Raw genomic sequence first — 9,791 nt, 5'->3', positions numbered from 1 at the left:
CACCTTTACTGACCGTCTGTGGATTGCCAAGGGAAATACCATCAAATCCACAAGTCTCAAAGATAGGTTCTTGTCGTTTAAACTGATGATTCGTAGACTGTAACAGGCACAGGCTCACCCAGAGAATCTCATTAAAATGCAGTTTCTGGTTTGGTAGGTGGGGATGGTCCAGAATTGTTTTTCTAACTACATATCATGGTGCGTGATACAGATGGGACCGATTTGTGGGCTACACGCTGAATTAGCAGACTTCAGACTTTGTTCAAAGGGTCATCTGCATCTTACAGGCAAAGCTAGTTACCGTCCAAGGAGCACTGAGCCGCAGTGCAGGTGCTGTACAGGTGTTTTCTATTCTCTAATCCTTTTACCTCTTCATACAACTCTGCGGGGTGGGTGTTACTGCTCCCGCCCGTTCCTTGGCAGATGAGGAAATTGAAGCCTTGAAAGAGGCTAATTCATGCTTTCTACATGTCGTTTCCAAGAGATCTGATTGCTACCTTCACTCCCCTCCGTGCGATCTGAAATAACCCAAAGACAAAGGATAATAGACACCCTGTGGTGGAGGTGGGCGTCCTCTGCTCCAGGTGATGTACCTCTCCACACCTGGGTGTGAGTAATTCCTTTAGTACAGAATTGCCAGGGCCAAGTACAGGAATTCAGCACTCCTGATATCAGTGTTGGGCCTAGGAAGCCCTGCCTTCAAAATAACAGTTTTCCAAAAAGGTAGATACGACTGGGTTTCCGACCTTCCAGGTACTGATCTGTTCAGTCCTAGGACATGGAGTTGGAGAAAATTCTTACCACCAGGAAGAGTTGCTCTGAGCTATTGGCTTGGAAAGTGCGCCTTGTGAGGGTCATTTGGGACTGCAGGAGAACAATAATAAAATGCCCCAGTGGAAACACCAAAGCAAAAGGCATTTATGACCAGTGTGACCCACCCGAGGATATTTAAACGCCTAAAAGAACTAGGATGTCTCCTTGCAAAAGCAGGAAGAAGCTTGTAATGTGCCTGGACCCCAGAGAGTGAGGAGCTTCCCTGGCTGGTCCTGGTCGTGCCCTTTACTCAAGAAAATTGCAGAAAGGCTGAGACTTTGCTATCAACCCTTCACTCCTGAAAACCTGAATTTTGGTGACCAGGCAGCAATCTGGGTTTGCTCTAGGATTCCCTGAGCACTCTAACCTCACCACTAGTGGCTCCCAGATGTGACTGTGATCTCCACTGTAGGAAGAAGAGGCCACTTTCAGGCACTCTGAAAATCACAGCTACCCTGTACCTGGAAAGTGGCTCCACAGAAGAAAATAGAGTGGCAAATTCCAAGACAAAAGGCAGGTCCCCCCAAAAGGTGTATTTAATTTTATTATTTAAATATATCATTCCAGAAAATATTTGCATTTATAGAAAACCATACAAAAGACAGCAAAGCTGAGAGAGAGAGAGAGAGAGAGAGAGAGAGAGAATACAGAGGGAAGAGAAAATGAAAGGCTGTGTCCAACTGTCACCTTCTTCAGGTCTCCCTCAGTGGTAGCCCAAGCTCAAGTCCTTCCCAGAGAGTCCACTCCGTTGCCTGAGTGAGGCAGGCTGTGGAGGCCCATGTTCAGGGCCAGGCCCAGGGCAAGGCCCTCAGACAGGTAACATCTGCTTCAAACTCCCCTCAGCACTGGTCAAGATTTACTGGACCTGCTGGGCTAAGACCCTCCTGGACCTCTGCCTGTACTTCAGGCTACCTCTTCCCTGTTCATTGGCAGACATCGGTCCCAAGCCTTGTGTCCATAACAGCTTCTGCAGAACTCAGCTGAACCACTCTCCAGGGACCCATGACACAGAGACTTGCCAGGAACCATGACCTCTAAAGAGAAGCCGCAGTGCTGTGGACCCAGGATCTGGAGAAATGATGAACATAGGTGTTGGGGGTGGGGGTAACAACACCCAAATCCAGAGCTGCTACCCCACGAGCATGCGTGGACACACTACCTGTCCAAAACAGGTACAACCCTCTTCTACCCATCCTACCCCCTGATTTTGCTTTCCCAGCTGCTGATTCTACTTGCTAGGGACCCAAACCCAAGAACTCCAAGCCTGTTCCTATCGGGAACCCATCCAGGAACCCCAATAGTCAATATTGGGACGCCGGCCAAGAATCTTGATTATATCGCTAGAATGTCATGAGAAAAATAAAAAACAGAGATAAGTCTCATATTTTAACAGTGTTGGGAAGTCAAAGTCTCTAGATCTGACTTCCTCCCCCTCCCAAACAGTCACTATTGATTTGGTCTATACAGTCATAGGTGGGGCTAGCAAAGGATTATAAGTTATCTAAAGCCTCTGACTCCAGAGGGCATAGATAATCTTATGTTTGAAAGAGTCAATAAAACTCCCAGATGGGTGATATCAACCACCTCAGTCCTCTCCTTTGATCCCACAGGCAAATACACAAAACCAGCCACTATAAATTTGTGATCCCCAACATGTTCCAACATGCTCTCTCCTCTCCCACATCCAAACAGCCCCTGAGTTCTGAAGGTCTCATCACTGTCATCCCCATTTCCCTGTACACCCTGTGCCTTGTGGGTCACCGTGACACCCCTCGGGGGACTCCTTCTCCTCTTGCTATGAGATACTCATGCCTATTGCATGGTCCTGTCGCAATGATGCTCCGCCCACCGCCCACCCTGCCAGTTCCCCGTCCAGAAAGAAGAGAATGTTCTGTTGAAGTCAAGCTCACACTGACACCTGTTTTCCTGCAGTCACCGCGAGGCGTTTGTCGCTGCCTGCAAGAAATACCCAAATATAAACACAAGGTGATAAAACAGGGTGAACTGGAGAAGCGTCTGTTTCTATTTGGACTGTGGTCAGTGTTGTTTCCCTAGCTGAGACCCAAAGAACTGAGCACCTGTTCAAGTGTGGCGATGTCCCTGGAACGTAAGTGTTATAGCTTGTGTCTAGATGTCCCCCCCAAGCCTCATGTGGTTATAGAAGGGCTTTTTCAGAGATGGGTGGATCCAGAATGTGTCACACTAGAACTGATTCATGGTGCAATGCTAGGGTTACAGGTGTGCATGCTGCCCACCCCGAGTACCCTGGATAAGGCAAAAGGGGCAGAGGGACGCTGTTAAGGTCCCTTGCTTGCTTGCTGCCTTCTGGGTGTGGTGAACTGTCTGTCTCTCCTCTTCTCTGCCATGTGCCACTCTGCCTTGGAGCCAGCCAACTATGGACTGAAACTTCCACCAACTGTGAGCTAAATAAGCCTTTCCTCCATGAGAAAAGTGAGACAGTAAGTGGATGTGCTCATAGAGATATGTGTGGTCCTTAGAACAAAAGAGGAGCCAGGAAACTTGCTGGCACTTGACACCATGGTGTCTCTTGATGTTCCTGCTGACACAGGACAGCTCACAGTCCTGTGTGCCAGTAAACAAAGCATCATGCGAGACCCAGCATGAACACACCCCAAAAGGTACTTTGAAGAAGACACGGGAAATCAACCATTCATTTGGCACCATCCCCTGGGGAAAGAACTGGCGTGGCTCCTCTTTCTCAGAAACCAAGAAAGGGTTTTGCTGTCTTTGCTGTTTTTCTGCTAACGAGCAAAAAAATGAAATAGTTGATACGGGTTTCACTTTTCTTTCTTTCTGCTGTCTTCAAACGGCTACAATAGAGGAAAATTCAGTGCTGCACCTTTTCTGCTAGGGGAGCCAAGTGCTTGTCACTATTGTACCTTTACTGCTCTGTAAACTGACAGCGGGGTACATTCAACCCATTTTATGGATGAGTAAACTGAAACCTGACAAGGGAAGGGAGCTGTTGGTCCTTACTAATGTTGTATGTCAATTCATAATGTATAACAATACATCTGGTAGAACCTGTTAATTTTTATTATTTCACAACCTCCTCCTCTACTTCTTCACCTCTTTCTTCCTTTATTCCTCTTCCTCTCCTCCTTTTCCTTCTTCCTCTTTTCCCTTCCCCATCCCTCTCCCTTTTTTTTTTTACAATACAATAGACTGGAACCCAGAAGCATTCTACCGCCAAGCTGCAATCCCAGTACTGTTTAAAGCTTTTGTTTTGCAACAGAGTCTCACTAATTTGCCTAGGCTGGCCTTTGCACTGTGATGCTCCTGCCTTAGCCTCTCAAGTAGCTGGAATTACAGCAGTGCACCATTGTATTCGGCTGTGTATTTTCTTTCTTCCTTCCTTTTTTTAATGCAGAAATAAGCAGGCTTTTGTTGAAGATCATGGGAGGGTCCTGGAGATGAAGGTAATCAAATGATAACAACACTGGGAAGCGAATCCAAAGGAACCTCTCCAGGCAGGAGCAGGAAGCAGAGTCAGGATTTTCACTGGTACCCTCTGCAGACAAAAAGAAGAGGCATCAGGGAGTGCAGAAAGCCCCCAGCCCAGGACAACACAGTGCACTAATTTCTCATGTTTTTCCACACTAGCAACAGAGACTTTGAAAAACCAGGCCAGAAAACAGCCTGGGATTGTACTTCCCATCCTTCTGCTTTCTCTCTCCTGGGCAGGGATGAGTAGAGCATGCTGCCTCCTCAGGCACTGTGACTTCCAGACAAGTCTCCTGGGGGTGAGGGACACAGCTGCCCAGCTGCCACGCCACCCTGCCGGTAGCTGGGGCTGCTAGTGTCTGCCAAGGCCAAGACTTGCCAGACACCTGCTTCCAGCCCTGTATGGAGCTGTGAGACAGTGGCTTATCGTTGGCCTTTGCTTCGGTGGGCACAGGACTTCCAACAGCGAGGCCAGGGCCACTTCTGCTGGTGCATACCAGGGCGAGGGCCCTGGCGGCTGGGGACCCACTTGAAGCAGTCCTCTTCAGTCTGAAGCCTTGACCCTTCTTAGAAGGCAGGCAGGGAGCAAATGACCTGCCCACCCACATCTTTTCTCTCCCTCTCATTAATCACTGGAGCTAAAAATGCTGTTGCCACATTAGAGCGAGGGTCAAGGACTCCAGGGAGGTTTGTTCTGAGGGGCCATGACACATACGTGGTCGATTTGTATGTGTGCCTACTGGTGGCACCTGGCCCAGACTTTTTCCCTGTACCATGATGACCACAATCCTGCATCCTGATTTCCCTCTGCCCTTTCCCTGCCTGAAATGCCACCCTCCTGTGAAGTATTTGAGTTACTGCTGAGACTTCTCTCACTTAGTAGCTGCCTGAGCTCAGGAACTGCAGGATGGGAGTTCCAGGAGGCTGGTAGGAGGGGACCTTGGGTTCCTGAGGTCTGTGAGCTCAAGTGTGAAGCCAGAGGGGAGGGGCGAGGAGGTCTCTGAAGACACAAATCCCCTATGCTAAACTTGACTTACTTAACACATCTACTGAGGTCCCTCCCAGGTGGGAGAGAAACACGGCTATTAACCCAGTTGACAGGCAGAAAGGGAAACTGGATAGATTTCGATAGCACAGGTGACAGAGATTTTTTTCAGCAAGAAATTCTGTGCAAGGTGCACAGTCCTTCATGTAGAGCACAAAGTGCTTTCCTAACAATAGTTATTCCATTTAGTGTGTGCTAATTGGGGTCGCAGGAGGGTCCAGCACCTATTGCAAGCTCCAGATGTTTCTCTGCTCACCCCCAGCTCCCAGCAGCTGGCTGGTTCCTCCCTGACCCTCAAGCCTTGTGCTGCTCTGGTTGGCAGAATGGCCTTTATCTGGCCTCTAGCCTTTGCCACTCTCTCGGAGCCTTGAGCTTTCCTTGCTACAGTTCACTCAGGAGGTGTTTATTGAGCACCTACTGGGTGCCAGGCAGTGGAAGTATAGCAGTTCACAAACAGATACAACACTCACCCTCAGGAGCTTACGTCCTGGTAGTCAGCACCCCTTTCCCTGGCTCTGGGCCTGTGGCAGAATTAGTCATGTCCCACTCCTGGTCGCATGTCTCTGTTGCAGGAATCAGCATCTGGTCTTACAGGGTGCTGGCACCTCAGTCCCTTGTCCCCTCCAGTGTCTGCCACTTGGCCAGCACCACGAGCAGCCTTTTATGTCTTTGTTAGCCACTTAGGCTGAAGGCAGGGGCCCTCATTTGCTTAGGACAACTGCCGTCTCTCCTTAGCACGGTGCTTCTTGGGGGCAGCACCAATGCAATTTAGGGAAACTGTCTTAAGGCCATGTTCACCTGGGAGGCGCACTGTGTGCTCGTGTGGGCTGTGCTTCACTGGGATGGTTTCAGGGGTGATGAAGATGGAAGAGACCAAAAGTTCTCCTAACAAAATTCCTTGCAAACGCCACCACCTGCCTGGCACATCGCGGGTGCTAATGCCTGCTGGAATTGTGGAAAGGGCAGGACGGTATAATATGGACCTAGCTATCTGATCCCGAGGCGGTGCCATGTGGGTGTGAAGTGCGCTGAGCACTCCAGTGGGGCCCGGGGCGGGCTCTGGTTACACCGGAGGTGCTCAAGTGCCTGCTCTCTGGGGCATCACGGGCTGCTGCCTGCTCCTCCAACGCGGGGGGCGGGGGGAGGCGCAGTGGGTGCCAGTCTGCAGGGAGCACTGCCCCTGGGGGAAGCTTAGCTGGCATCCTGTCTACTTGAAAACTGAAAGTGCCTTTCTCGTTGGGAAGCAATTAGAGTGTTTTCCTCTTTTTTCGTAACCCCACAGGTACGGTGAGGTTTCTCCAATGAAAGGAAAGAAGCTTGGGGGGCCTGGGTAGTGAGGAAATCTACACTGTTCTATGTCCCCCAGCTCTTTGTTTCTTCTGAGGACTGCCTCAGCCGGCCCCAGGCACCAGACCTGTGCTATTCCAGCAGGGATCAGCTTGCTGGTGATAGAAAGCCCTCTCTGCTGGCTGAGGAAGTGCATTCCTGGGAGGATGTGGAAAGACAGAAAGCCAGATAGAGCCAGAGCTAGTGCAGGAATGTGAGCACTTCCTTAATTGGACAAGAGAACCTTGAACTGGTTCCAGCTGGAGTGTTTTCTTTTAGGGCCTGAACCCTAAAGATTCCATAGAATTTTCTTTTTCCAAAAAAAAAAAATCCACTTGGTTCAAAGGCCCCTTGATAGAAATAAAGCAAAATCCAGGGCTGAGTCTTTTTGATGTTTGGTGGAAGGCAAAAGTTGATGGGCAGCCAGATTCCAGGCTGCTTCGGGGTTCAGAGGGTTCTGGAGGGAAAGGAGGAGGCATCTCCTGGGGTGATACGTGGCGGGGGCACCCACAGCCTTTGTCTAGGCTACAGAGTCCTGACGCTAAGCACGTTTATGGCGGAGGATCGTTTATGGAAGCAGTTTCTCTGGGCCTTATCAGTACCCTGACATGAACAAAAGGAGACTTCCACGGCCAGCCTGGATTGCTTTAGGAGTCACAGAGAGGTCAGGTATCTTGCCTGGGGACAAAGCAAAGTAAGCCAAAGCCTGCAGGATCTTGTCCGTGAGTTTGAGTGGCTCTGTTCTGTTGACTCCTGACTTCTAATGGCCAAGAAGGGAAGGTGTGTTCGGACTCTGAGGCCTCTGTTACCGTCATGTGCCCCTCCTGGGAGTGCTGGCCGAGGTGTAAGTGAAGATGCTCGGAGACAGGGACCTCAGCAATGGCCACCAGACACGGTATCACTGCTGGCCTCTGACGTCTGCCGCCGACAAGCTGGAAAACCCAACTGAGGGACTCGGGGGGAAAGGACACAGTCCCTGAGCGAAGCTAGTAATAGCCTGCGGCGGATAAATTAACCCCCCTGAACTCTCCTTTCCCCCCAAACACCTGAAAAACAAGCCCCAAGTCTGCTCAGTGCTTTCTAACTTGCCAACTGTTTTCATAATAATCTTCTCATTTTGTCCTTACATCAGCCCACACACATCCTTGCTGTTCAGATTTTTTTATGTACTCAAATGAGTTGTACTGCAAAACTGGTCAGAAACTCCTCCCACCCACTCTTTTCTTCTTTTTCTTCTTTTTTTTAAAACCCTAAGCCTTTGGCTGATATCTCTAAAAAGCTCCTAGATTCCCAGAGTGGGAAACTTGTTTACTGGATAGGTAATACCAGGAGGGCCGGCTTTTGCTATTGGAAATCACCACACTTCTGTATTCAGCTCATTGCTTAGCGGAAAAAACAAACAGCATTCTAGGGAAAACAGGCTTTGGAACTGGCAAGCCCCAGCGTCAGTTTCTCCATCCGTAAAGTGGAGCCATAGTGCCTGTGTCTGAGGCGGTTTTGGAGCAGACAGGCATGTGCCTCAGCGAATATTATTCTTTTCCTTTCTCTATTTTCCTCCCCAAAATCAAATAGCTACTCCATGAAATCCCTCTACCTAGCCCAAAGCTGGTACTGAAGTATTAACCTACCAGTTTCTTTGCTACTAGGCAAATGGAGTTCAATACTGTCTTTCTGCAAGCCAAAGAGATACAACGTGGGTATGTAACACTAAATGAATTTAGACAGAGGCTTCCTTTTCAACTAGAAGAATAAAGAGCATGCATAGCTCAGTTCCAACTGAGGTAAATCTAATAAGTTCTTAAGTTCATTACATTTATTCTTTGAACAATGTTATTTTAGGCAAAAGAAAGAGAGCTGGAAAACAGAACTTAGGCAACATTGGAAAGCAAGAGCTTTCTGACGACACCTAAGATTTTATTGAAGCTGAATTGTAGTTCAGACCTCTGGCTCCTCAGAACAAAGATAGGAGGAGGAAGGGCAGAGGTCTCTAGGTAGTTAGCTCCTTGGGTACTTGTAGACAGTTCTCAGCAAGTGTCAGTGATGGAACGAGGTGGGTTAGAGTCCAGATCTTGGGTTTGATCTTTGCTGCTGACTTCCTGGCAAAAGCATCGCACAGTGTAGCTTTATACGGAAAGAACATTTGACCAGTGGTCTGAAGGCCCAGGTTCCACCTATACCACTTAATACCCTGGTGACCTCGGACATGCCATTTAATCTCTTAAGTGTCTTCTCACTTGTAAAATGAGGAGACTGGGCTGGGTGGTTTGGAAGGTCTCTTTCAGCTCTGAGTTTCTGGGGTTCTAAGTAACTTCATTGGACTGTATGACTGTACCTTCATGTATTCAAGGGCAGGAAGCATTGAAACCTGTCCCACTGGGCATTGGGGAAAAACTCTTTCATGCTGTAATGCCCTGGGTCTTTAGAGAAACAGAGGAAAGTCAATGACACAGAGAACCTAACAGAGAGGGCTACTCAGTGTGTGAGCAACCTGAGAGCTCCAGGGGCTGCCTCGGCCCTTTGTGGCTGACCTTGGGCATGTCTCCTAAGTTATTTCAGCCTCAGTTTGCACATCTGTAACCCAAAGACTCTAAATTAAGCAAGTTAATCTTACCGCACTTTTTTGAAAGCTGAGGTAATGACAATGCTTTGAAAAACTGCAAGGTGCTACGTAAAGAAATCACACTTGCTCCTGTTCAGCCTACCATTTTCTAAATGAATGAATGCATCACTGAAGTATTAGAGGAAAGGAAGAAAGTATTGGCTTGGAAGTTACAACCTAAGGTTTACTTTCCATTCTAATTACTGACAGTTGAAAGTTAGCTGAAACAGGTATTCAAACAAAGTTTTCCAAAGCGTGAGCACCAGGTAATTACCTGGGTGTTCTCCAATGCAGGGAATCTGCCAAAGGCCGCCCTTCCCACCCTCTTCTCCCAAAGGAGCCCACTTTAAGGCATGGAGTGTGTTGGGGAGGATGGGTTTCTAATCATCATCTAATCATCACACATACCTAAAGTCTGGGTGTTGTATGTCACCATGCCTTTTATCGATGTCTTGTCAGAAAGTGCTCCTTGGGAGAGAGCAGAAGGCTTCTGTCCTGCTGGCCTCAGGGCATGATTCAGGTACCACTGAGAAAGTCCCAGCC

The sequence above is a fragment of the Cavia porcellus genome, unplaced genomic scaffold, assembly GCF_034190915.1.
Source record: "Cavia porcellus strain 051 isolate PalLab524CR breed Dunkin Hartley unplaced genomic scaffold, mCavPor4.1 scaffold_1, whole genome shotgun sequence".
NCBI lineage: Eukaryota > Metazoa > Chordata > Mammalia > Rodentia > Caviidae > Cavia > Cavia porcellus.
Note: the sequence above shows the minus strand (reverse complement) of the source record.